Source organism: Myotis nattereri (genome assembly GCF_964212035.1).
Source record: "Myotis nattereri genome assembly, chromosome: 1".
Taxonomy (NCBI): Eukaryota; Metazoa; Chordata; class Mammalia; order Chiroptera; family Vespertilionidae; genus Myotis; species Myotis nattereri.
The window spans coordinates 77,247,619-77,275,000 of NC_138075.1; the positions used below are offsets into that span (position 1 = coordinate 77,247,619).

The following is a 27,382-nucleotide window of genomic DNA, read 5'->3' on the forward strand; positions in this document are numbered from 1 at the left end:
ACATTGTTTAGATCACATAACCATCACATGATTATGATACAAAACAATTACATGTAGTATTTTAAAATAAGTGCCAACATCCAGTTTCATCATAGATGCAAAGACTGAACATAACAGCTGATCAAACCATCAGTCTTCTCTTCAATATACAATTTTACTCATGTTCATTTTAAATGTAATTGTTTTAAAATCAAGAGTTGGTTAATCCAAAAGGAAATTTGGGTTGGCTGCCCGCCATGTACTCCTGGTTCCTTTTGGTCCTAACTCTCAAGGATCAGCTGATTGTGAATCTTCTTAAGGAAGAACAGAGCCCCCAGAATAAGATTATAGTTGTTGGGGTTGGTGCTGTTGGCATGGCTTGTGCCATCAGTATCTTAATGAAGGACTTGGCAGATGAACTTGCTCTTGTTGATGTCATGGAAGACAAATTAAAGGGAGAAATGATGGATCTCCAACATGGCAACCTTTTCCTTGAACACCAAAAACTGTCTCTGGCAAAGACTATTGTGTGACTGCAGACTCCAAACTGGTTATTATCACAGCTGGGCCATGTCAACAAGAGGGAGGAAGCCGCCTTAATTTGGCCCAGTGTAACTCGAACATCTTTAAATTCGTCATTCCTAATGTTGTAAAACACATTCACAACTGCAAATTGCTTATTGTTTCCAATTCAGTGAATATCTTGACCTATGTGGCTTGGAAGTTAGGTGAAGGGGGAGGCTGTGTCACTAGACCCTACAGGACACCTATTACATTAGGCCACTCTACCAAGCCTATGAGATAGAAACAAACAAAAGGAGGCAGCCAAAGTGAGGAGACAAAGAAACATGTCTCAAATGAAAGAACAGAACAAAACTCCAGAAAAACAACTAAACAAAATTTTGACAAGCAATCTACTAGATGCAGAGTTTAAAACACTGGTTATAAGGATGGTCAATGGACTTAGGGGAAGAATTAATGAATTTACAGAGAACTTCAACGGCATAAAATGGGACATGGGAACCATAAAAATGAGCCAGTCAGAAATGAAGGATACACTAACTGAAATGAATAATAATTTAAAGGGAACCAACCGTAGAGTAGATGAAGCTGAGACTCAAATCAGTGATTTGGAATACACAAAAACAAAACACATCCAATCAGAAAAGCAAAAAGAATTTAAAAAATGAGGATAATGTAAGGAGTCTCTGGGACAATTTCAAGTGTACCAGTATTTGTATCACGGGAAGTGTACCAGAAGGAGAACAGACAGATCAAGAAGTCAAAAACCTATTTGAAAAAAATAATGATTAAAAACTTCCCTAACTTGTTGAAGGCAATAGACATACAAACAAGATGAACTCAAATAGGTCTACAGTCCAGGGGTGGGCAAACTTTTTGACTCGAGGGCCACAGTGGGTTCTTCAACTGGACTCAGAAGAAGGAGCTGTGGCCGTGTTTCCCGACGTTGCCATGTTAACACTGCTGCTGGTGAAGGAGCGGAGGGGAGAGCAAGAGAACCCTCCACTCTTTCGGCTCCGCGGGCCGGATAAAACAGCCGAACGGCCGGATCCGGCCCGCGGGCCGTAGTTTGCCCACGTCTGGTACACCAAGATACATTATAATTAAAATGCAGCACTTAAAGACAAAAGGAGTACCTTAAAAGCAGCAAGAAAAAAGCAGTTAGTTAACTGCAAGAGAGCTCCTATAACGCTGTCAGCTGATTTCTCAACAGAAACTTTGCAGGCCAGAAGGGAGTGGCAAGAAATATTTAAAGTGATGAGCAGTAAGGGCCTACAGTGGGGCCTTGACTTACGAGTGTCCCAACTAATGAGTTTTTCGAGATACGAGCCGTCTCTCGGGCCGATTTTTTGCTCTCAGTTGCTAGCTTAAATGTGGGTTACGAGCCAGCTTCAGATACCCCACCACTAGTTGGCGCAGCGAACGTCACAGTGAATGCCACAACATCAGCCCAGAATCACATGTCTCACTCGTTCACAATTGATTTGACATATGAGTAATTTGAGTTATGAGCTCCGTCATGGAACGAATTAAACTCGTAAGTCAAGGCCCCACTGTATAACCAAGATTACTCTATCCAACAAAACTATCATTTAGAATCAAGGGACATAGAAAGAGCTTCTCAGACAAGAAAAAGCTGAAGGAGTTCTTAACTGCCAAACCAGTATTGCATAAAATGTTAAATGGTCTTCTTTTAGAAGAACAAGAAATAAAGATAAAAAATATGAACAATAAGATGGCAATAAATACATATCTATCAGCAATTGAATCTAAACAACAAAATAAATCAACAAACAGAACAGAAACAGATTCATACATATAGAGAACATTTTGATGTTTTCCAGATGAGAGGGAAGTGGGGGGATGGGTGGAAAATGTGAAGGAATTAAGAAGTACAAATTGGTTGTTAAGAATGGTCATGAGGATGTAAAACATTGAGAAAATAGTCAATATTCTAATAACCATGTATGGGTACAAGATTGATCACTTAATAAGGTATATAATGTCTAATCACTGTGGTGTACACCTGAAACTAATATAATATTTTATGTCAACTGTAATTGAAAAAAAAGTTAATTAAAAAAAAAAGAGCCATGCATTCCATTTCAGTTCCTCTCCACCAGGAGGTGCTGTTTCCCCACACAAACACATTTCCTGTGTGAAATGTAGGCTTCAGTTTGTTGTTGCACTGTGACTCTAACATTTCTTCATGTTAAGAATCAAGAACAGTATTTAGGTGACATTGTAGAGATGAACTCGTCTCTGGGCTTCGTAACTGTGGTACTCTTAGTGTTTGGTAAGTAACATGCCTCTTAAAATATGGATTCTTTCTTTTATTAAATTAGCAAGTTCTTTAACCATAATTTTATTTCCGAGTGTCATGTCCAGGATAATATAGATTTCTTTTCTTTTTCTCCAGGACAAACCCATGGAGACTCAGTGACCCAGATGGAAGGCCAAGTGACTCTGTTGGAAGGGGCTCCCCTGACTGTGAATTGTACTTATTCAGCCACAGGGTACCCCACTCTTTTCTGGTATGTGCAGTATCCCGGGGAAAATCTACAGCTCCTCCTGAAAGCCGCAACGGTCAATGGGAAGGGAAGAAACAAAGGTTTTGAAGCCACATACCAAAAACAACCAAATGCCTTCCACTTGGAGAAAGCCTCAGCCCACCAGTCAGATTCCGCAATGTACTACTGTGTGCTGGGTGACACAGTGACAGAAACTGCAGGGGGAGCTGAGCACAAACATGGAACCTGGACCTATTGTGAGAAACCACCAAGAAACACAGTGATGTTTGCTGTACACTTGTGGAAAGGTTTTGAAATCAGAAGCACTAAGTACATTTGAATAATTTAGGAAGATGGTGCTGTGTGTGTGTGTGTGTGTGTGTGTGCATGCATGTGGGTGTATTTTGAGGGCATTTGAGGAATGGAGAATGAAAATCAAAGGACTGAATGAGAAAATACATAAGTAACAGACTACTCATGCTCTCTACCAGTGCCTTTATCACAAGCAATGATTACTTCTCAAGACCAGCAGAAAATTGGCAGTTAATCATCGATGAATCAAAAACAGCACAAAAAAAGTAAGAAAGCCAAAATAATTAAAATAGAAAAACATAGTATCCTATATAATAAAGAGGTAATATGCAAATTGACCATCACACCCTTGCACAAGATGGCCACCCCCATGTAGGCACAAGATGGCCACCAAAGATGGCCTGCACGGGAGGGCAGTTAGGAGTTACCTGGCTGGCCAGGGAGGGCAGTTGGGGTGGGACCAGGCATGCAGGGGAGGGCAATTGGGGATGACCAGGCAGGCAGGGGAGCAGTTAGGCATCGATCAGGCTGTCAAGGGAGTGTTTAGGGGGCAATCAGGCAGGCAGGTGAGTGTTTGGGAGCCAGCAGTACCGGATAGTGAGAGGGGTCCCAGATTAGAGAGGGTGCAGGCTGGGCTGAGGGACACTCCCCCAGTGAGCAAATTTCATGCACTGAGCCTTTAGTGCAGGGGTCCTCAAACTATGGCCTGTGGGCCACATGCAAATACAAGTATTGTATTTGTTCCCATTTTGTTTTTTTTACTTCAAAATAAGATATGTGCAGTGTGCATAGGAATTTGTTCATAGTTTTTTTTTAAACTATAGTCCGGCCCTCCAACAGTCTGAAGGACAGTGAACTGGCCCCCTGTTTAAAAAGTTTGAGGACCCCTGCTCTAGTGTATTATAAATATTAATTAAATTTTGAATAATATTTTAGGAAAAATATTCAAAAGGAATGTACTCACAGTACTCTATATGGTTCAACCAAACAGTCTCCTACATAAGTTTTATCTATATATATAAAAGGCTAAGTGTCCGTCCTTCCTTCCAACTGGTAGCTATGGTATGCACTGTCCACCAGGGGGAAGACACTCAATGCAGGAGCTGCCATGGCATGCACTGGCCATTTAAAAATAAATGGTGCCAGGTCCGTGGACAAACCAACACTCAGCTTCCTCCAAGTGCGACACAGGCCCTGCCACCACCCTGGAGTGACACCCGACCAAATCACAGCCAACACTGCCAAGAACCATGGCACAAAATGTGGCCCATAGTCCAGCCCAGCCCGGAAACAGTTGCTGTGGGTGCCAGGTAATGACATCACGCAGGAACTCTTGGCTTTCTCTCCCTAGTGACTAGCCTCCTTGCAGTTTCTTCAGAACAGGAACACAACTTGCTTTACTAGTATAGCCAGGTGCAAACATTTTGCAGTTCAACCAAATGTTTGTGAAGCATTTTCCCATGCCTCATCTCATTTGATCCTCATAGAAGTCCTGGAATAGGTAGATAGGAAACTCAGTAGAATCCTACTTTCTTTTCATTAGCAAGACAATGGAGATTTAGAAAGTTTAGAAACTTGACCCGACTGAAAAGAAGTAAGAAATGGTGGACTTTGAAAATGACTTCAGGTTTTCTCACTGTGCAGAATATAGTCAAACACTGCTGCAGTTAAATATTTTGCCCTTTGTTCTCCCTGCCTGATCTACAATAATAATTTGCTTTGTGTTGATATTTACTGCTGTGTTGCTGACAATTACCTGAAAGAGAAGTTTGGGTGCTTCACTGGGCTGGAAAAAGTTTAGCTAAATCAGCAAGCAGGTCTAATTAAGCAAGTTTACCTATATATATAAAAGGCAGGTTGACTTGTGCATGTGCGATACATATAAAGCTCTTGCTGGCACCAATTGCATGCGTGTGTTTTGATCTGTCATTGTAAATCATGAATTTGGTTGACACTTCTATTATAGAGAAAAAGCAAATAACGATATCAAAATATTTATTCTAATTAATTTCCTTCCAATGTGCACGAATATGTGCACTGGGACACTAGTAAATATATAATACTAAAAGAGATGATAGGGCAGAATACCTGTTTTCCTCATACATAGTGTATTACAAAGTTTTAAAAATTTTCTTTATCATTTAGGCTTTCTTTTATTTTTAAATGATTTCTTTAATTATCAATGAGATAGTTTCCTATATCTAAAAGTCATTTACATTTTTCTCAATTGTCCAGTAATATATTTGCCTATTTTCTACTGGTCTGTCTTTTAAATATAGATTTTAAAGAGCATCTTCTATATTAATGAGATTGTCATAAGGCTATCAGACATATGTGTCTTTAAAAAAGCTTTATTATTACTCTTCTGATTGTATTTATGGTCCCTTTTTCTTTTTTGCCATGCGAATTTAAAAAATAGCTTTTAATATTAGTAAATTTATCAAAACTTCTTTTTGTGGATTCTGAGTTACATTAAAAATTTATAACACTCAAAAATGATAAAAATTTACCTCATATTTTCTTTAATTTCTTTTAGGTTATTTTTGTCTTTAATACTGTAGTCTAGATTTGTTTGTTTGTGTGTGTGTGTGTGTGTGTGTGTGTGTGTGTGTAAGAAGTGAAGTTAGGTTCAAAACTTTATATTTTTCTTTGTTTATTTTGAGGCATGTACCCAGGTTCAATATCCATTCTTGAGTAAGTCATTTATTCATTGATTTTAAAGGTTATCTTTGTCTTTTTTCCCCATTTTTCATTGTTTCTTATTAATATTTTCAACCTAAGCATTTTTAAATTATTATTATTATTTTATTTTGGAGAGAGGAGAAGGGAGAGGGAGAGACAGAACCAACAATGATGAAAAAAACATCAGTGGGCTGCTTCCTGTACCCCTCCACCTCCAACTGTGGATCAATCCTGCAACCCAGGTACGTGCCCTGACCGAGAATCAAACGAATTACCTCTTTGTGTATGGGATGATGCTCAATCCACTGAGCCACACCTGCTGGGCTGTTTTTTAATACAAAACTTATACTTTAATATTAGTGTCGCTTCATGCCAATAGCTTATTGGGTCTATGAAGAATATATATCTAGTCAACCTCTAAGACTTCCTAGAAATAAATACAGAGAAAATGATATGAATGGAAGAGATGCCATTAAAGAAAGAGGGAATAGTAATAAACTACTTCATTACAAGATGTGTTATCTCAGGCAAGGTCTACTATTTGCCTGTTTTCCCAACATCCTGAGTTGTGCGGGATGGATAAGACCCAGACTAAGTAGCTGACAACGTGCTCACAAATACTTCACATAACAATGGGAAGTAGAAAACGCATTTTGGAGAACAAGGACAACGTTGTAACTTCCGAGTTCGCATAGGGGAGGAATTAAATAGACAAGACTTGGATTTAGAGTTTGGAAGAGTCCTAAGTACTTGAATACCTTGAAATCTGCTGCTGCCTCAGTGATTTGGGTCCTGCCATTGCTTTGGGGGAGAATTTTTGAATTTTTTCTGTTACCACATAGATTTCTTGGTGAAGTTTGTAAATATCCATTGCAGTAACTATTATTGTCTCTCTGAAGGTGTTGTTGATAAATGGTTGTATTTCATATGTAGGGCTCTTAATATAAGAAGAATGGGTATGCAGAGTTCTGTTGTAATGACATTCTTTCTCATTCTTCCTCTCCCCTACCCTCTCTTCTTTCAGTTTTGTCTCTCTCAAATTTTCTGGGCTGATTCTGTGGTTTTTGCCCTACCCTGGTGTATGCATCTCTGAGGAATCAACCATTTCTAGGGGCTATAATTTCATTACCATCAACACTTAAAATAATTTTATTGTGAGATATAACAAATATTCAAAAGAGTATATAAACTTACACACAATGAATCTATATTATTTAGGTGTATACAAATTTAAGGCTATCATTTTTTGAATATAAAATCTCTCTATTTTTAAAAATAACTCTCTATATTAGGGTTCTCCAGAGAAACAGAACCCATAGGATCAATAGGATGTTTGTGTGTGTGTGTGTGTGTGTGTGTGTGTGTGTGTGTGTAGGCCCGTGAGTGGAGAGAGAGAAAGACTTTAAGGAATTGGCTCATGTAATTGTGGGGACTGGCAAATCTAAATTTTCAGGCTGAAGAAATATATTTTTTATATATTAGGAACTCTGATATTAGATACATATACATTTATAATTATTATGTCCTCTTGATTAATTGACCTCTTTATTATTACATAACTAGAGGCCCGGTGCACAGATTCATGCACTAGTGGGGTCCCTCGGCCTGGCCTGCGACCTCTCGCAATTGAGACCCTTTTGGGGATGTCAGACTTCCGGTTTTGGCCTGACCCCTGCAGTCCAGGCTGAGGGACCACACCTATGCTCGAATTTGTGCACTGGGCCTCTAAGCTATATCTATAAAAGCCCAGCGACTCTTACAGCGAATGACTAGAATGATGGGTCACTATGATGTGCATGACCACCAGGGGGCAGATGCTCAATTCAGGAGCTGCCCCTTGGTGGTCAGTGTGCTTCCACAGCGGGAGTGCCGCTCAGCCAGAAGCTGGGCTCATGGCTGGCAGCACAGTGGTGGTGGCGGGAGCCTCTCGCACCTCTGCAGCAATGCTAAGGAGCAGTGAGCCAAGCAGTAAGGAGCAAGCAGGTTGGCAGTAAGGAGGGGTAAGCCAAGTGGTAAGGAGTGAGCAGGTGGGCAGTTAGGAGCGAGGGGTCCTAGATTGTGAGAGGGATGTTTGACTGCTGGTTTAGGCCCTTGGGATCGTGTCTCCCCCCTGCCCACACACGGGCACCAGACACAGGGCTCATGGCTGGCGAGCGCTGCTGCAGTGGTGTGAGCCACTCCCTATTGGGACTGCTGGGCTCCAGCCCGCACCAGGTGCAGCAGGGCCAGAATGTGCGGGAGTGGCAGGTAGGAGTGGCAGGCTGTGTTAGACTGCGGTTTTGGCCTGATCCCCGCAGGCCACCCTGAGGGACCCCTCCTATGCATGAATTTGTGCACAGGGCCTCTAGTATGCTATATAATGCTGCAAATAGTGAGGAGGAAACTTAGCAAAAAGCTTAATCAGAGGTTTTGTGTAACTGTAGATTTGACCTCAAAATGGCAGTGTTTGTATTGACCCTGCCTGTAGATATGATTGTGTTGGATACCAAAATCTGGTCTCTGAATGGGTAAATTGTCTCTGATTTGCTAAGCATAAACTCTTAAAATCCTTTGTGTAATGTTTTAGAAAAAGGTGTTGAGTAGACAAGCCAATTTTGGAGGCATCCCTGTGCAGAAGAAGAATGGAGAAGCATCTGAGGGCCTTGGTGGTTTTGTGGCTTCATTTTTTTTGTAAGTTAATAAAGAGTTTTAGCCAGGTTCACACAGGAGCTCCCACCAAGGAATATTTTCTTTGCATTTGAAGCAAAGGGTTGGAGGGAAGAAAATAGGGCCATTTTATAGTTCACCTGGGATTCATTGTGGGGTGCAAATTAGAAAACATTAAGAATGAAAGGTCTATCTTTCAAATCTCACTTTGCTTTCTGAATAGGGGTAAGGGGCAAAAACCAAGTGGAACAGAATCCTTCATCCCTGATGGTCCTGGAGGGAGATAATTGCACAATTCAATGCAATTATACAGTGAGTCCCTTTAACAACTTAAGGTGGTACAAACAGGACACTACATATAGCTGTGATCATCTTGCTGACAATATCAAGAATGGGAGGAACCATGTAAGTGATAATTGCTGGAGTACTAAGAGATCATGAGTATGGAACAGGAGTTGGGCAACTACAGCTGCGGCTTCTGGCGTCGCCCATGGGGGCCTGAATGGCGGCTGGCGCTGTCCCGCCCTGCCTGCGGTATACAAATTAGCTGCCATCTTTGTCGGTGGTTAATTTGCATATCTTGCTGATTAGCCCATGGGAGGCGTAGTGAAGGTATAGTCAATTACCATGTTTGGCTATTGTTAGATAGGATATATTTAAAGAGCTTGGAAAAGAGAAGTTTTATAGTATTTTGCATATCCCAGCCTCTCATCTCTGTCTCCAAATAGAAGTTGCGGATAATACATCTCTCCCTTGTCTGATGAATCTGAATTTATATTGAATTAAATTTCATTTTGTTACTATTGAGGTGTTGTTCCTCAATGCAGATTGTACTGATCCTGGGCCTGTTTGTGCACAGAGTCCCTTCCACTGCTGTACCCTTCACTGCAAGAGGTCAGACCCCTTTGTGGCTCAGGCTTCCAGCTCATAAAGCAAGTTTTACCCTCACCAGCAGCATTTAACTCATTTGTTCATAATCCTCATAATATTTTCTATATCTGTGGGCCACTTATACCATTATTTTCTAATTTAATATTAAGTTAAATTTATATTAAACAGACTTTTAAAATAACTTTGTAAAAAAAGTATTCTTGTTTTAATTGATACTATCTGTGAAACCATATATGTGATGTACTGGTTATATTTTTTTTCTATTACAAAGTAAAATAACATTACATATGTAACAGCTAAAAAAATTAAGCCATGTGCTGCCTAACATGATCTCCTGCATCAATCACTCTCTAGGAAATGCTGATTCAGCCCATGCCCTTCATTTAAAAGATGAAAAAATTAGTATCTACAGGTGCTGTATGTCTTCCTCAAAGCATGACATAGAAAAATGGACCTAGGAGTAGAACCTAAACATCCTGACTCCTTGCCCATTGCTTCTTCCACTAAAGATGCAAGGTAGGACCCAGAGTTTGAAGAAGTTGTGTGTTTTAAATTTAAATAATTTCAAAGTTGTTATGTAATTATACATATCAATTTTAGATAAATTAGAAGATATAAACAACCAGAAAAAATAAAACACTCCCATAATTTCACGAAGTAGGAATAATGACTATTACAAGTTTTCAAATCCTTTGGTGTACATATACAGCTGCACTTTGCTATGAAAGGGACTTATAAAGTACTCAGTATTTATTAACATACTTGTTTTTCTCAGCATTATATTGTAGGTATTAATATGCCAGAAAACATACATCAAGGGCACAATTTTAAATGACTAATTTCCATTACATGTATTTTTTTTGGAATCAATCACTTTTTGGTATTGCTTTCAATTATGTAGTATTATAGGCAATATTTTTATGAACATCATTAAGTCTGTAGCTTGAATGGACATTGAATTGCTTAAGTAAGGCAAAAGACATGACACTGAATGTCTGATTTCCATGAAGAAATTTTATCAAGGTCTGAATTCATGAGGTTAATGATTTCCCAGCACTTTACCAATATGGATGTTATTATTTTAAAGTTGTTTCCATTTTGCTAAGTGAAAATTCTAGTGTTTTAATTTTCTTTTATTTTAACCTATGAGTTTACATATTTTGTTGTTAAAATAATTAAAACAAAATAAGATTAGAAAACATTAGAGTACATCACACAGAATAAGAATAAAATTTCAAAAAATAACATATATTAAATAAAGTTTGAAAAACACAGTTCTGGTCCACGTGACCTTCTAACTGGCCTCTTTTCTCTCAGGACAATGTATTCTCCACATCTTTGATATTCAAAAGGTGGACCAGCAGTATTGAAACTTGAGAATAATCTCAGGCTCCGACTGAAACTGATTGAATTTGAATCTGCATTTTAACAAGATCCCCAGGTGATTCTATCCTTGAAAAGTTTGAGAAACACGAATCTAACCAGTATCTAGAGTGATTTTTCAAACTGTAAATTAGAAGCTGCCTCTACTTGCCAAAATATGTCAATGGTTTTATGTTGCTCTTAGAATAAAATAACAACCCTAGGCTCTGTTGTACAAGGTTCTCCATTATTTGAATCTTGCCTGACTCTTCAATCTCAGCTCTTAACTCTCTTTCTCTGGCTCTCTGTACAGCAACAGCTCTGATCTCCTTTCTATTTTCTGAACTTGCCATGTCCTTTCCCACATTTGGTCTTATCCTTTCACACATCTGAAATTTTCTTCCTCCAGCTTTTGGTGAGCCTGGCTCATTTTCATCCTTTGGTTCTCAGCTCAAATATCATTACTATAGAAAAGCCTTTTGACTTCTGTCCATCTTCTTGATGAATGTAGTTATCCCTAGAGCACCTAACTCCCTATCACAACAATCTGGTTATTTCCCTGGTGGTGGTAATTATAACATGCAGTTACATTGTAAACATATATGCCAATGTGTTCATTGCTTATAGTTTCAGTTAGAATATAAGCTCTATGAGGTCAGAGTTATTGTTTTTGTTCATGGCTTTCTCCTTAGTGCATAGAGTAGTGATTGCTTATAGTAGTCAGCTGAGAAATATCTACTGAATGAAGTTTCTTGGCCCTGCTCTCTCTCTCCCTTTTCCCTTCTCCTCATTCCCACCTTAGTAACTCAACTTTGTGTATGTTCTCCTTGGTTGGGTATGTGGTACAATTCAGTTCTCTTGGCCCTTACCTTCGGACTCAGATCTTAGCCTTCCTTTGCTCTGTCAAATAATTATACCCACTCAGGGTCTCAGCCTGTCCTCACTCAACTGACATCACTTTATCAGGTGTAATCTGAATGAACTCAACTTGAAGGCTAGTAACCTCACAGTGAATTATATAAAAGGAAAAAAAGACATATCCAAAAGACTTTGAAAAGTATGAAAGTAACTTCAAGTAAAATAATTATGAGCACATGTCAATGTTTTATTTCAAACTAGAGGCCCCGTGCACAAAATTTGTGCACAGGTAGGGTCCCTAGGTCTGGCCTGCAATCAGGGCCAATCAGGTTCCCTGCCTCCTGGCCTCCCCTTTCCTGACTGCCCATGCACGGCCATCATGCAGGTCCCCATCTCCCAGCCTCCTTGCCACCTCCTTCCCTTGCTCCCTCAGTGCCCAGCCAATGCTGGTCACTTGCCATGCTCCATGCTGCCCCCTGGTGGTCAGCGCACATCATAGTGAGCGATTGAACTCCTGGTCTGCCACTTGAACTCCCAAGAGGACAATTTGCATATTAGCCTTTTATTATAAAGGATTACTGCAAAAGAAAATCCCCTCAGTAAACACACTTAAATAATTAGCCTTGGTAGAGACATTTTATAGGAGATTGGATTTTTTTAAGTTGGATTAAAGATCATTATTATGGACCGAGGACTAGTTCATAATTATTCTACTTTTGATTGTCTATCTACTTGTTATCAGTTTCCTTACACAATTAATAGTAATTTAAGTATGTAACACTAATTTTCCAGCAGTCTTTATTTCATTAATGTATATCAGAAAATTGCTCAAGCATTTAATTTAGAAATGAGAGTTAAATCTCATATGGGTCTAGACATCCTTCAAAAAAAGCTCATTCTGGACCAGTTTTGGAAAACTTATATTTCTCAAGAGTAAAGTCTTTATTGTAGTATCTATAAAAGTATCAGACTTATTAGATCTCTGATCTTGCCCTTCTTACAAGATAATAAATTGTTGTTTCTTTAATGCTGTCATTAAAGATACAAGACTCCTGGGTCAGAGACAAAGACTTTTATTACTTAATAGAGGCCTGGTGCACAAATTCTTGGACGGGTGGTGTCCCTCAGCCTGGCCAGTGATCGGGCCGTAGGAGGGGGCCGGCCGAGGAGGGACCTCAGGAGGGCTCCAGGGCATGTCCGGCCCTCTTGCCCAGTCCCCATTGGCCAGACCTCAGTAGCAAGCTAACCTACCGGTTGGAGCATCTGCCCTCTGGTGGTCAGTGCACATCATAGTGACTGGTCGAATGGTTGACTGAACAGTTGACCGATTGTTCAGACACTTAGCATATTATGCTTTTATTTTATAGGATGGCATAGCAGGGAGCATGACCATCAGCATATATCACTTGCACTTAAGTCTCATGGGGTGGTATAATGGGTACAGATGGATAATATTAGTGCAGCAGGATTGTGTCATAGCTGAGAAACACTGAGCTTAGGGAATTCACTGCATTTTCTTTAGCAAGTAGTAAGCTTGCTCTTTGTCTCAGAGAAGACATTGCCTCATTTCACAGTGTTGCTTGTTGCAAGCGCAACCCTGACAAATGGTTAGAAATGGTTACAGGTTGAGAGGCGATGGCCTTACATTATTGCCATACAAAGCAAGCACATAGGAGCACGAGAGACGCACAATCTACTCCAGGGTCCTACATTTTGTTAGTTTCTAGAAAGTTTTGTATGAAACTTCGTCAGCTATTCTGATTAATCTGACTGACAGAGAATGAGAGTAGATCCATTCTATTAGTCTCAAACCACATTTAATTAAATCTACTATTCAGAGACTCTAAGCAGCAAGATGAGATCAATCTGCAGCATTAATTCAATCATGCCTCCTAGTATCTCAGAATTCGTCAACTATGAATAAGTCACAGGATGTAAACAGTTAGGATCTAGCATACTAATCATTATGGTCATTGCAAAGTAATTTGGCACACCAATCTTTGGTTTAATTGCCAAAAACGACCAAAAAGCAACCACCTTTTCAAATATTCTGTCTCCCCAGACATAAACATATAATCTGAAAAGGCATAGGTGAATCCAGTTTGGGATTTATTGTTGAACTTGGTTAGAATAAGCATTACATCAATTTGGTTAAGCTATAGGAGCAGCATACTGAGTATTTGCAACCTTTACAGTCATTCATGGTACATAACTCAAGACTGCTTAGACACCAGCAGTGTATATACTAGTATTTGTACCAGTTCAACTGAAACAAGGTTGTGGTGATTTATGTGTTTGTATACAAATGGGGATGGGAATCTCTGTTGAGAAGCTTCCATTGATGGTGTCAGGCACAGCAGAATAGTTCAGGACAGGCCACATTAATAGGAGATTTTCTGTTTTCATAGAATGTAGAAGAGGATAACAAACCAGAGCAAGTCAGATCGCCTACTGCAGCTGTTGCTTGGCTCCAGGAGACCATACACAGAGCATTTATCCCCTCGCCCTGCTGGGTCCAAGGTTTTCCACCCCTGGTGCCAGCGTTCTTGCCCTTTCTCCAGCACCACAAAATTGGTGTGACCATTCTAGTAACTATAATTCTGCTTTTTACGAGTAATTTATAATCACATTAAATTTTTGTGTGTAGAAGAATAAAGAGCAACACAGACAAAGACATTTTCATGCCATTTTATTTAATGTGTTTATTTTGTTAATCCTCAATTGAAAATAATTTTCCATTGATTTTTAGGAAGAGTGGAAGCGAGAGGAAAAGACAGAGAGAGACATCGATGTGAAACACATTGATTGGTTGCCTCCTGCATGTGCCCTGACCAGGGCCTGGGCCAGGGAGGAGCCTTCAACCAAGTTACCCGCTCTTTACCGGAATCGAACCCGGGTCTCTTTGTCTGCAGGCTGACCCTTTATCCACTGAGCCAAACCGAATAGGGCTGAAAATTATGGCCTTTATTCATTTGCATTAATTAAATAATTAATGAGATATGTTCCAGGCTGATTTTAAGTATGAGCCTCTGGTCTGATGGTCATTTTTCTTCTTCTTTTTAACACCAAATTAAGGAGTAATCTCTTTCCCACACTTTGATGCTTGCATCCAGCAGCATAAGACCATATGAAGCTCAGCTCAACTGAGGCAATAGTTAGTTGATATTGGTCTTTCTACCTGATGAATGGTTTTAAAATATAATATAGTTTCTCAACAGTATTCTAAAATCTAGAGTATTGTCTTCTGTGACTAATTTATCAATGAGGTAAGTTACTCTTCGATTTTTACTTAACTCCCATTTCTCATTTATTTTGAGGACTAACATTACTTACTGCAGAAGGTGACGTCATCACAGATTCAGGAAGGAAGAAACACACATGCTGCAGTTTTCGCATCTCTGAAATGAGAAGGGAACACAGTTCTTTTGAATCTTTGGTCTTGCCTCTGGCCTCCAGAGGGCGATGTTACACAGGTAAGACATTTATTTTTCTTGGAAATCATCACCATGCACTTAGCCCCTCCTCCCTGCAGCTGGCTGTTGTGTCCTCATTGATGTCTGAGTAGATGGGAACCTGTAACGAGAATAAGAGGCCAGAAAAGATCCAAATTCAGTAAAAGAAAGCCTTGTCAAGGCAAGGGGCTTAGCCAGCTTAGCCTCCGAAGGCTCAGTGACCTCAGCTCTTGTCTCACCTGCTCCGGAGCCTGCAGCCCGCCCACTGCTTAGCCATGCTCCTGCTACTCATCCCTGTGCTTGAGGTGATTTTTGCCCTGAGTAAGTAACATTCCATTCCCTTTCCTGTCTGCACAATAGTGAGCATGTGCTAATTGGAAACTGAATAGACACCCCTTTTCTTCGGGGCCAAGTCCGCTTTTTCTTATGCAGCATTGATGTTCCAGGAGGAACCGGAGCGCAGTCAGCGACCCAGCCTGACGGCCATGTCACTGTCGCCGAAGGAGCCCCACTGGAGCTGAGATGCAAATATTCATCTTCTGCTTCACCGTACCTCTACTGGTACCTGCAGGACCCCGACCAAGGACTCCAGCTTGTCCTCAGGTACTTCTCAGGGAACACCCTGGTTAAAGGCATAAAAGATTTTGAAGCTGAATTTAGGAAGGATGAAACCTCTTTCAACCTGAAGAAACACTCAGCCCACTGGAGCGACTCCGCTGTGTACTTCTGTGCTGTGAGTGACACAGTGCCTGAGGCTGCAGGGGGAGCTGAGCACAAACCTTCTGAGACGAGACACCGGGACTTTCTGTGACTCAAGAACTCAGCCTGGGGAGTTCTCAAGAAGCTCTTTTTTTTTTTCTTCTTTTTTTCTGTGAAGGCAAAAGGAAAGGGTAGGCGGAGTCTGGGGAGTGCTTCAACATCAATGCTGTGCTACATTCAGATAACGTTTGAACTAGACGGAGGTCTTCTAATGAATTTCTCCAGGAGGGACATACCCTCCCCCAACTTCCCACCGCACTCCCACACAGACAAAAGTACATCATAAGGTGTCAGAGTTTGGAAGTGAAAAACGCAAGAGCATTTTTATAAAAAACACACATTTCTAGCATTTATTATTTGTAATTATCACTGACTCAGGTGTTAATCAATATGTAGGAATTGGAAGTACTTGATTATAATGTTAGCTGACAAGCTGTTCTGAATAAATTCTCAATTAGGGCAACCTATACAGCATAAATTCTTAATTAGTGCAGTATAGTTTCTCAACCTGGATTTGAAGCTTAACTTCTAGCACATACATAATACTTCACTGTGCAATGTTTATATGTTTTAAAGTAAATTTGACATTAGAATACCTTGATTTCTGATCTTGTATTACATAAAACTAATGAATAAATTGAACACAATTATTTTTTCAAAAGAAAATTTTATTTATTTTATTTCTATATTTATTTTATTATTATTATTTGAAAAGTTATTGATTTATATTTTTGAGAGAGAGAGAGAGAGAGAGAGAGAGAGAGAGAGAGAGAGAGAGAAAGGGAGATGATAGAGAGAGAGAAACATCAATAAGAGAGAAACATCATCAATTGGCTGCCTCCTGCACTTCCCCTACTGGGGATCAAACCCCTAACCCATGCGTGTACCCTGACTGGGAATTGAACCATGACCACTGAACAACACTGGCCAGGCTACTTTTTATTTTTATTAAATTTATTGGGGTGACAATGGTTAATAAGGTTATATAGGTCTTATGTGTACATTTCTCCATACATGAAATCAAAACTATAATGAACATAACTCTTAATGCAACACATATTGAAAATCTAAGAGCCACCCACTTGTAATTTTTTTTTGAAATTTATTCCAGTGATTTCCAAAATAAAATTTTTTAAATAGAATTTTATTGATTTCAGAGAGGAAGGGAGAGGGAGAGAGAGAGAAAAACATCAATGGTGAGAATCATTGTTCAGCTGCCTCCTGCACACCCGTATTGGGGATTGGGCCTGCAACCAGGCATGTGCCTTGACTAGGAATCAAACCTTGACCTCCTGGTTCATAGGTTGATGCTCAACCACTGAGCAACACTGGCTGGTCTCAAAATTAAAAATTTGAGGCTAGTAACCCATAAAAATATATCAAGTATAACAGATTAATTTACTAAAAAACTCTAAGGTATTTTATAAGTCACACTAATTCATGATAAAATTACACACTCAACAAAATTTTCAGTCTTGTAAACCACATTAACAAAGTTTATAGGAAAATATAACCTACAGTATGGAACTTCACAATGGCAAAGATTACCTTAATTCGAATAAGGATATCCAAGATCAAGGAACACTTTTAAAAAAATATATATTTTTTATTGAATTTTTTACAGAGAGGAAGGGAGAGGGATAGAGAGTTAGAAACATTGATGAGAGAGAAACATGGATCAGCTGCCTCCTGCACAACTCCTATTGGAGATGTGCCCGCAACCCAAGTACATGCCCTTGACCAGAATCAAACCTGGGACCCTCAGTCCACAGGCTGACGCTCTATCCACTGAGCCAAACCGACCAGGGCTCAAGGAACATTTTTATTTATTCTGAAACAATTGTACTAAAAAGCCAACTTTTTAAATGTACTTTATATATATTATATATGTTTTATATATATATTCCAAATTGTTGTTTGTGATTTGATTCATATCATAGAATAAAAAAACTGCCTCCTCCAAATATTATAAAAATTATACCCACACAGAAGTTAAATCTCCCTTAATTCAACAATTTATAATATTTAGTGGCAGAAATTATGAAGTGAATGATTTCACTTCTCAAATTTTTACAATTTCCTAAATCTAATTTTAAAACATGAGATGAAGTAGGATTACTGCATTATTATAAATACTAGAGGCCTGGTGCACAAAAATTTGTGCACTCGGGGTGGTCTCTCAACCCAGCCTGTGCCCTCTCTCAGTCTGGGACCCCTTGGGAGGATGACCACCTGCTGGCTTAGGCCAGCTCCCCGGGGGATTGGGCCTAAGCTGGCAGTCAGACATCCCTCTGGCAGCCTGGGAGCCTGGGGGCGATGTCCACTTACAGCGGGGAGCAGGCATAAGCTGCAGTTGGATATCCTTAGCGCTGCTGAGGAGGTGGGAGCAGCTACCAACACCACCACTGTACTGGCAGCCATCAGCCTGGCTAGTGGCTGAGCAGAGCTCCTCCTGTGGGAGCGCACTGACCACCATGGTGCAGCTCCTGCATTGAGCATCTGCCCCCTGGTAGTCAGTGTGTGTCATAGTGACCAGTCATTTCCAGTTGTTCTGCTGTTAGGGTCAATTTGCATATTACCATTTTATTATATAGGATAGAGCCTGGTTCATGGGAGGGTGCCGGCTGGTTTTCCCTGAAGGGTGTCCTGCGTCAGGGTGGGGGTCCTGCTGGGGTGCCTGGCCAGCCTGGGTGAGGGGCAGAGGGCCGTTTTCAGGCTGGCCACACTCCCTTCAGGGAGGGGGGGTCCTGCTAGGGTGCCTGGCCAGCCTGGGTGAGTGGCCGATGTCTGTTTGCAGGCTGGCTACAGCCCAGTCAAGGTGGGGGTCCCCACTGGGGTGCCTGGCCAGCCTGGGTGAGGGGCTGTTGGCTGTTTGCAGGCTGGCCACAGCCCCCAGCCACCCAAGCTCCCAGTGGAGGCTGGCTGGAAGGAGGTATCTGGGATTTATTTATCTTCTATAATTGAAACTTTGTTGCCTTGAGCCGAGGCCACAGCCAGCCAGGGCAGGTGTGAAGCTTGGCTTCCTCCATCGCTGGGGCAACCAGCCTTCTGCTTGCTCCAGCTCTGTGGCTGCCGGCTGCCATCTTGGTTGGGTTAATTTGCATATAGTTGCTCTGATTGGTTGGTGGGTGTGGCTTGGACATAACAGAGGTGCGGTAATTTGCATGTTTCTCTTATTAGATTAGATGTGTCAAGAACTACTAAAGCATGCACTTAAAATAGTTTATAAGAATAGCTCTATGAAGTGAACAAAAGAGGATAGAAGGTTTATGTTCAAAGATATACAGGTTTGGTTTATTCTTCTCTTGTTGCATCAAAGACTCATCTGTACTCACTTTTAGTTTCTTTGGCTGCTGCTTATTCTTTAGTTTCTAGATCTTGATGTGTTACCTTTCCCAGTTTTCCTTTAGTTCCCTTAGTTTCATTTTAGTTTGGAGTTTTTTTCTGACAGGCTTGTCCTTTCAATTATACCTTTTATGGCCCTTTCATTTACTTAGGCCACATTTTCTAGGGAGAGGATTCTTATTGGTCTCCTCTCAGGCTCCTCCTCCCCTGTCCTTCACCAGGACTGACCTTCCTTTTGGGCATCTTGTTGAATGTGGTACTCTCAGTAAGTGATGCTGACTGAATGCCTGATTAAGTCAGGAAACTACAGTTTAACTCCAGGGAATAACCAGTATGGCTCTGCCAAAGGGATTGACATCTGAAAGGGCAGGAAAGACAGGTTTTCCAATCCCCCAGGGAACAGCCAACCAGTTTCTCCATATCAAAGAGGGGAGGGAGAACCTGTGAGGGGGAAATTCCTTTACTGAGTGCATGAGCAGTGGGAGCCAAAATGGTGATCATAAAGGGGAGGAGAAAAATCTGGGAAAAAGATTGGCTAGGATAAAAGTCACGAGAGATTGGATAGTTTGAAAGAAAGCCTGCCCTCTCCTAAGCCCAAGGAAATATAGGGAAGCTTAACACATTGTATACATTTTACGTTGACTGGTAGTAGAGTGCGGGACACGTATTTTATAGACGCAGGATACATTTTTTATAGACTAGTGGTAGAATGCGGGTAACGTATAAATATGTAAACTAAAGTTATCGTAATTTTACTGAACGTTGCCATTTGTGCAAAAAATTAGCAAAAATGGCCCGCGCCACCTGTTAGCGTGCGATAAAAACTACCCACAAACAATGTGTTAATATAGGCCCCAGTCTCCTTAGCAGCCATGAGAGGCTAGAAGGCAGTGCTAATTGTGGCCCCTGCACCATTGAGCCTTGGTTGTGGATTATCATTGTAATAATCTGGTTATTATTTAACAGGAAAGGTGTAAAGGTAATCTATATCTATACTAATAAAAGGATAATATGCTAATTAGACAAGGCGTCATTCCAGACATCCTTCCTGATGAAGCTGGGGCCTGGACAAAGCCAGCTGAGGTCCCAGGCACCTGCGGGTGGCCCAGACGAAGCCAGCCACAGTCCTGGGTGCCTGCCAGTGGTAGGAGGAGGGTAGCCTGGATCCCGGGTGCTGGAGGAAAGCCGGTGCCAGCAGCAGGGGGAAGAAAGGCCTTCTCTTGCACGAATTTTCATGCATCAGGCCTCTAGTGTGTATATATATATGGCTAATATGCTAAGTGTCCTTCCCATTGTCTGACTGGTCGCTATGCAGCTCACTGACCACCGGGGGCAGGCACTCAATGCAGGAGCTGCTGTAATGCACAGTTGCCATTTACAGAGAAACAGCAGCTCGGACCTGGCCAACAAAGCAACACTCAGCTTCCCCTAAGTGGGAAACAGGCCCTGCCACCACCCCAGAGTGACAGCCCACAAAATCGTAGCCACTGCTGCCAAGACCCGATGGCCAGCCAGAAAATCGTCACTGTGGGTGCTGGGTAATGACATCATGTAGCAATGCCCAGCTTCCTCTCCCTAGTGACTAGCCTCCTTGCAGTTTCTTCATCCCAGGAATACAACTTGCTTTATAGCCAGTTGGACATATTTCACACTGTAACCAAATGTCTGTGAAGCATTTTCATGTGACTTATCTCATTTGATCCTCACAGAAGTCCTGGAGTAGGTAGATAGGAGACTTGATGGAATCGTACTTTGTTTCATTAGCCGGAAATTGGAATTTTAGAAAGCTTAGAAACTTGACATGACTGAAAAGAAATAAGAAATGGTGGAACTTGAAAATGACTTCAGGTTTTCTCACTGTGCAGAATATAGTCAAACACTGCTGCAGTTAAATATTTTACCCTTTGTTCTCCCTGAGTGATCTACAATAATAATCTGCTTCATGTTGATATTTACTGCTGTGTTGCTGACAGTAACCTGAAAGAGAAGTTGAGGGTGTTTCACTGAGCTGGAAAAAGTTTAGTTAAATTAGAAAGCAGGTCTAATTAAGCAAGTTTATTCTATATATATAAAAGGCTAAGTTGACTCGCACATGCACGATACATATAAAGCTCTCACTGGTGTCAATTGCACACATGTGTTTCGATCTGTCATTGTATATTGTGAATTTGGTTGACACTTCTATTATAGAGAAAGGGTGAAGAGTGATATTAAAATATTTCTTCTAATTTTCTTTTAATGTGCATGAATTTGTGCACCGAGCCATTAATACTAGATAATATAGGCATGCCATTTATACAGCTTTGCTAATTTAACACTCTCCAAGTCTGTTCCCCAATGATCAATGAGGGAAGGGACTGGACAGAAGCAGCTTAGACACATGCATAGTAAGGCCCAAGTGATATGGGAGGATGCTTATCATCAGTCACACCTGAAAGTGATTCAATGGCCAGAATATGTAATTATGTTTCATGTCTCCCAATTCTCCCAATTCTTTCTTTCTTTGTTTTGTTAATCCTGACCTGAGGATACTTTTTACCCATTGATTTCTAGAGAGAGTGGAAGGAAGGGGGAGTGACAGAGAGAGATAAACATCGATGTGAGAGAGACACAATGATTGGTTGCCCCCTGCTTCCCCCCAACCAGGGCTGGGAAGTGAGAGCCTGCAACTGAAGTACCTGCCCCTGATCAGAATGGAACCCACAACCTTTTGGTCAGCAAGCCAACACTCTAACCACTGAGCCAAAGTGGCCAGGACCCAACTTATTTCTGTTTTAAAAATTATTTTTTTTCAGAGAGGAAGGGAAAGGGAGAGAGAGATAGAAATATCAATGATGAGAGAATCATTGATTGGCTGCCTCAGCTGTCTTAGCTGCCTCCTGTACAATCACAACCCGGGCATGTGCCCTGACCAGGAATTGAACCATGTCCTTCTGGTTGATAAGTCAATGCTCAACCACCGAGCCACACTGGCTGAGCCCAACTTCTTTCTATAATTTTTATCTAGGAATCATCTCTATTCCACCCCAAAGCTAATATCTCTACTTAACCTCTTGATAACATTTCTATTTTTTCTAAGAAAAAGACAAAATGATCATGTTCTCATTAAATCTTTGTCTAGCTGGGTTCATTTTTGTACTTTTTGGGGCTGCTACTTGATATATGCACACACACATACATGTTTGCCTTTCCTACTCTATATACTGTAGCATCTTGTGAGTAGAGACAACGTTTTTTTAACTTCTTAAGACCTAGTGCAAGTGCCAGTTTATAGAAGACCTTCAATAAACTTATGTGCACTTATTTTGAAACCAGAGGCCCGGTGCACAAAATTCATGCACGGGTAGCATCCCTAGGCCTGGCAGGAGATCAGGGCCCATTAGGGCCTTCCTTCCTCCGCTGCTGGCTGCCTGCCAGGGCCTTTCTTCATTCCGCGCTGCCCCCTGGTGGTCAGCACATGTCATAGCGAGAGATCAAACTCCCAGTCGGTTGAACTCCTGAGGGAACACTTATATATATATGAAAAATCACATTTAACTCCAAAGGTGCAATTTGACAAAATATTTTAAGATAGTGACCTCTATTAAATGACATTTTTAAGAAGAAACCAGTTTATTAAAAAAAAGTCCCCTTCCAGCCTGATAGTTCTTCTGTTCCTGATAATCTGTAGATGGTCCCCAGGAAAGAATGGAATGAAGGCTCTGGGGTTCTGGTGGCACCTGATGAGCTAAGTGGCCTCATGGTTTTGTATTACCGGGAGGCACTCTAGGCCTTACTCTAAATGAGAAACTTTTTTCTCAAGTTCTGACATAGTTGAGACCTAGTTAAAATTTAAATAAAGGCTAGCAGCAGTTAGGAGAGCATCTGAACTAACTACGTATATATACATACTATATACTATAAGAACAGGGGAATTCCCCATATATTCATCTGCGAGGAAGGCCTGCGGCTGTGATGGATGTAACAGAGATGACTCTCTAAGAAGAGAACATCAGCTAGGGCCACCGGACAGCTTGAAGCTCCTGTTGAAAACAGATACATTACTTATTTACAGTCTTGGTTTTCATGATTAAAATTCTAAAATGTGTACCTTTATGTTCACTTTAAAATTATTCTAGTAATATCTACCTTCTGTTATACTTCTCCTGAGACTAGAAAAACAGGGGAAAAGAAAATGAGAAGATGAAATGGAAGAAAATGAACATATGTAGAGAAAGAGGAGGAAAGTGGAAAAAAAAAAAGAAAAGAGAGATGAAAAGAAAGAAATTGGAAACGGTTACTTCCATTTCAAAATGTGGCCTATACTTCATAGTCACAGAGCAGAATCAGCCAGGTGTGCCTGCAGGGTGTGTGGGGACAGTGTTGAACAGAAGGGAGATAGAAATGAGGTCAGGGTGGTCATCATATACACGCCCTATTTCTCTATCACTGAAGTCTTGTTGGAGACATTGTGTTTGTTCAGGACAACCATAGTCTGAGGTTTACAGAATTCTCTTAATTTCATTTACTGGTAATTGTATTTATTCCATTAAGAGGATTAAATAAATAAACAGTATACCCAATGAGATATTTTTTCTTTGTGAGAGTTTTCTTGTAAATGAATTCTAAATCACTTTTGAAACTATGTGTCCTAATTATTGGTTAAAGAAATTAGACCACTGACCATTTTTTCAGACTATTCTCGACTCAGACGGGGCCCGCGTTTCTTTCTGAGATTTCCTTTCCTTATCTTTACTCCCCTCCTGATTACTGGGCACTTTAACTGGAGGCAATCCTGTGAGGGTGCAAAGCCTAGAGGTTTCTTTTTTTTTCTATTTATTGAATGTACTTGGATGACATTGGTTAACAAAATTACACAGGTGTCAGGTGCACATTCTGCACCACTTCACCGGCACACTGTATTTTGTGTTCACCACCCCTCGTCAAGTCTCACCTCGAGGTTTCTGTGTCTGTGATCAGCAGTGTACCAGCCAGAAGGGCATTGATACCAGTAGCAATGTCAGGCCCTGTGGAAAAACTGGAAGGAGATCTCTTGGCTCTCTGATCCCCTTGTCCTCTTCTTCATTAAGGACAGATGGGGATCAGCCTCCCTTTACTTTATTCTCAGCAATTTGGGGACTAGAGGAGAGGCTTCCTCAAGAAAATGTTTCCTTCTTCGAGGTCCATTGATCTCTACAAACCAAGCTCTCTCCAAGACCCACAGTTTTCTGCTCTTCATTCTGAAGTTTCCGGCTACCTGACTCCAGATTCACATAAGAGCCCCAATGGCATATGGTGCTTGAATTCTCTCACCATAGCTTGGCTGGTCGCTGCAGAAGCTCCTTGGCTAAGCACAGGGGATCAGGGATATTTTCAATCAGCCATCTCTCTAGAATTGCTTTTTTTCTAGGCTAAATGATTGTTCCTTTGTTTATGGCCTTTTTTTTTTTTTTAACTTACAGAACTAAATTTCTAAAGGGCCACTCAGAATGATGATAGATGGAAAGATAACTTGGCCTGGTAACATTTAAACATTTCATTAACATACCTGTATAGAATTTTAAATTTCTATGAAGTCTGATATTTTCTTGTATGCTTTATATTGTTTTTAAAAATATCCATGACCATCCTAAATTTATTTTTTTAAAAAAATATATATTTTATTGATTTTTTACAGAGAGGAAGGAGAGAGAGATAGAGAGTTAGAAACATCGATGAGAGAGAGCCATCGATCAGCTGCCTCCTGCACATCTCCCACTGGGGATGTGCCCGCAACCCAGGTACATGCCCTTGACCGGAATCGAACCTGCGACCTTTCAGTCCGCAGGCCGACGCTCTATCCACTGAGCCAAACCGGTTTCGGCGTAAATTTATTTTTAAAAGATATTTTATTTTGTTTAAAAATATTAAATATTGTCTTCATTAGGAATTTATTTTGTAACAGATATTAAGGTAAGCATCCAAATTTTATTTGTTAATCTCTAAAAGATTCTCCATTCATGAAGGTATTTTTCATTAAATACTAGAATGCCTTCTTTCCCCCATTTTGTTATATCTAAATTTCCATTAGTAATTTGTACGTTTGGACTTTCTATTCTGTTCCATTGACGCCTCCATTTGGACCTTTTTAGTAATATGCTTTTAAATCTAACATAGCTTTCCCCTTTGTCTTATTAACTGTGGAGGAATTCCTTCTCCATTCTGGTTTAGAGTTTAAAGCTGCCTGAAGCCCGAAATTATCTGCTATATCACATTTAGCCTCTAGAGGGCGAAATGACACAAACTGAATTTAGTAGAAAGCCTGAAAGCAACCAGCCCTTGGAGGAAATGCTTTTGCTTAACGTGCTGGGTAAACTCACTCACTGCTCGGCCAGTGTCCATGTGGCTGAACTGTCTCCAGAAAAGTCCTCCAGAAAAGAGCCTCCTGTTTCTCACAGCTCGGACATGAAGCCCATCCTCACTTCCGTGCTTGTGATCATAGTCACACTCCGTGAGTAAAGCCTCTCTTAATTCTCTCTTTCTGTGCTCTTCATATTTAGGATCAGTTTGAAGAAGTATCCTCCTCTGTCTTTAAGATGATTCCTGACCTAGAATTGGTGTTACAGGAGGAATAAGAGCCCAGACAGTGACGCAGCCCGAGGACATCATCTCCGTCCTTGAAGGGGCCTCAGTGCAGGTGAAGTGCAACTACGTGTATTCTGGGAGCCCTCTACTTTTCTGGTATGTCCAGTATCCCAGACAAAGCCTGCAGTTACTCCTGAAACACTTCTCAGGGGAGAGCGCCAAAGGTTTCACGGCAGTCCTTGACAAGAGTGAGGCGTCCTTCCATCTGAAGAAGCCATCAGCGCAAGAGGAAGACTCAGCCGTGTATTACTGTGCTGTGAGTGACACAGTAGCTGGTTTTGCAAAGGAAGCAGATCACAAACCCCGTGGGAATTGCAGCAAATGTTTCATTGTAAGTCCTCTCTATGGCCACAGTGGGGCAGTCTCCCCCTAGAGACTGGCATTGAGTTTACCTCTTACATACAATACCCTCAGTTGTCAATTAGCTAGATCAACCTCAAAAATTTCTCCAAGCAAATTCTCATTACCTACTCTGTCTACATTACTTTATAAAATAGTAACTGTATTTATTCTGTCCAGTAGTACCTGGAAAGATACCTTTGAAATAAAATACAATATAGCACAGCATTAAAAAAGCATTTTTTTTTCTTGCCCAGAGGGACTCCCCAGGTTTAAGTCCCAGCTCTTCACCTCCTCTGCCACCCCATCCACCCCCACATGTGTTTGTCACCATATACCTAACTAAGCACAGTTCCTTAAAAGTATGATACTGCTCCATGACATGCAATTGCTGGTCTTTCTGCATCTAATGTCTTTCCTCCCCTGGACACCTACTACATCAATTGGGGTCCAATAAGAAGAAATACACAGTAATTTTAACAAGGGAACTTTAAACACTTAAAAACTAATAATAGAGAACTAATTACTGAGCTAAAAAATAACTCTAAAGAATATGTGAATAGCTTATGTCGGGAGAAACTCTCATCTCTAGGACTGAGCCAAAGTTCCAAAGTAATAACACATTGAAACATGTGCCCTCCTCTCGTACCAACGCTTCAGACCTCTCTGGGAAGTGGGTGGCGCTAGACTGCTGGGTGGTGAGAAGTTGGCTGAGGTGCCAGAGGAAAAGGCTGGAAAACAGGGAAACACCTATCAGGGTTCCAGTAAAATTTACAGGTAGCTGGTAAAGGGGTGCTGCTGAAGTGTCTTGGGGTGCTCGTGAAACAAGGAAGACAAATCCATACACAAGAATATGTGTCTATTTCAGTAAGGACAAATTCCAACCATCTCCATCATGGAAGATGTCTGATGTAATCAGCATATCACCAGGTGTCTGGGCAGGCCCTCTAAGGAATGTGCCCATATCAGGGGCTCAGCATTAGTTTCTATAGTTGACAGATTAGGCACTCAGAAGTATCATTAGCTAGGTCAAACTTGATAAGGGGAAATCAATGCTTTTGAGTTCATGCATAACTTCCAAACCTTCTAAAACGGCCACTTTGTTCATGGGACCATTGAGCA

At 40.9% G+C, this 27,382-nt stretch overlaps 1 long non-coding RNA gene and 1 gene segment (V, D, J or C); one reads left to right on the plus strand and one right to left on the minus strand.

Annotated features, from left to right (window-relative positions):
• The window catches only part of LOC308528750, an 852,227-nt gene that overhangs the window by 36,985 nt on the left and 787,860 nt on the right, over positions 1-27,382 (minus strand). The window contains exon 2 of the long non-coding RNA XR_013996732.1: positions 24,846-25,033. This is a non-coding gene — a long non-coding RNA (uncharacterized lncRNA). The remainder of the gene's footprint in view (positions 1-24,845; positions 25,034-27,382) is intronic.
• LOC308528712 (T-cell receptor alpha chain constant-like) overlaps positions 1-27,382 on the plus strand; it is a 575,855-nt gene that overhangs the window by 6,558 nt on the left and 541,915 nt on the right.